Source organism: Oryctolagus cuniculus, chromosome 1, assembly GCF_964237555.1.
Source record: "Oryctolagus cuniculus chromosome 1, mOryCun1.1, whole genome shotgun sequence".
Taxonomy (NCBI): Eukaryota; Metazoa; Chordata; class Mammalia; order Lagomorpha; family Leporidae; genus Oryctolagus; species Oryctolagus cuniculus.
In genome coordinates, this window is record NC_091432.1 from 11,428,244 (window position 1) to 11,430,332 (window position 2,089).

The window sequence follows — 2,089 nt, forward strand, 5'->3', positions numbered from 1 at the left end:
AAGGTGCACATTAGCAGGAAGCTGGAACAGGGAGAGGGGTCAAGACTTGAACCCAGGCACTCGGATGTGGGATGTGGGCACCCTAACCGCATCTGAGCCCCTAGGCCAAGTGCCCACCCCTTCCTGTGGCTTCTGAACGGACATTACCATGGTTTCATGAAGGCCTATTTGGAAAATGAGTTTTGCACACAGAGTTGAGTCTCTGTTGAGCCCAGTTTATAATTACTGTTTGCTTTGAAACAATCCCAGGCCTTAGCCCACCCTTTTCTGTCTTGTATGAGGTTGGTCCCCAGCTGTCTTTTGCCTGCCCTTATGCATGCTCATCCCAATTCCCTTCCATTGCAAAGGAGTACACACACCTCTCTACCCACAGTGGCTCTGTGCCCAGACAGGGAAAGCAGGGCATGTGCGTGTGGTGGGTGTGTTTCAGGCAAGGGCGGGGGGAGCCCCAGGAGGCACATTGTCTAGGCAGACATGTCTAGGCATGGAGTCTGGTAAAATCCATGTAGATGAGGTCCTAATGTGGAGAGACGCAGAACACAGGAATGGGAACCCTCACAAGGAGAACAGCCTCCCACCCAGAGGACGCCCTGTCGGAGGCTGGAGGGTGGCCACAGACCAGGGTCAGAGTCCTGTGTAGCCCAAGCGTCCCACGAAACACACAAGTTGTCCTCCTGAGATGTAGCACCTTTGTATACACTCTTCCTTTTCTAGAGTTGGAAAATTCCTGCCTGTCATTCAAGATCAGACTCCTCGTCACTCCTCCTGGACACCCATGCCTGACACTCCCCCACCCCCGTGCCACCCTGCCCCCGGAGGACTAAGCCTGCAGCTCCTCCATAGGCCCTCCTTGTAGGGTGTGGCAAGTTGGCTCTCTGTACAGTGCTCTGCCCGGGGCTCCACCACAGCACCTGGCACATAGTAGGTGTCAGTAGACACGCAGTAGATGTGAACTATGACGGGAGGAGAACAGCGTTTGCTGAGGTCACACCCGAGCAGAGAGCTGCAGTACACGCCGAGATGGCGTTGTTTCCACTGTTCTTGTCCCCCCCCCTTCCTCCCCTTCCTTCTGTACCCTGACCCCTGCTGCCCCATCCTGGTCCTCTGCCTGGGATCCGCAGTTGGGAGGAAGTGCCAGACTTCAGTGTTGGCAGCTCAAACCAAGTGGTTTCACAGCTGGACCCCAGGAGGAAGCCCAGGGAGCATACTCGGGGAGGTCGAGGCTTGGTCTTACCTGGTCCTCCTTTACATGAGGGTCCCTCCCCAGGACAGTCCCTGAGGCTAAGGAAAGGGCCACACTGGGTGTCTGTGGGTGGGAATGACTCAGGCATCCCTAAGGGCCCAGCACAGGGGAAGCAGAACATCGCAGGTGCAGGCGACAGAGTCGGTGGCCAGGTCCTTGGCCTGCCTTGTGGTGGGGAGATACTGAGGGTCCACCCCAGGTTGAAGGGCCTTGCTCAGAGTCCACCTTGAGCAGGCCACTGTACAAAGTCCTTTGAAAATGGGAAGATTAGCATGTACTTGACATTTCCCTGCCATGCCTCTAATAAGGCAGTGGTGCGTGTAGGTGGAGACATCACAAACTCCTCAATCTGTCACCAAGTCCCACTTCTTTTAGGGACTTCTCTCTCACAGTGGGCGTGTCCACCTGACCAAATAGAGCCAATCAGAGTACCTGAGCCTCCAGCCATGATGATGGGTCCAGGGTTGGACACATGACCTGAGGTGGGCCAATCAGAGACCCTGGTATTTTCTGCGTGGCTTTCCTCTCTAATCCAATGCTTTCAGGATATAAAAGCCTGGGGCGGGCCATGCCCAAGTCCTCACAGTGGGTAGAGAAGTCTGAGAGAAAAAAAAAAGCTGTCAAGCAAAGAGAACCGGAGATTAGGGAAGGGAAGAGTGAGCTGAGGGCTCCTGAGAGCTTGGGTCCCATCATGAGGTCGGGGACCTGTGCCGGTTCTTCAGCCACCCCCATGTCGCCCTGTGAGTGTGCCTCATCGTCCAGTTGGCTCACGTGCGGTCTACACTGCGATCTCTGTCCTGCTTCATTCCACTGTCCCGGGACCCAAGAGAGGCAGCCACGAGGATT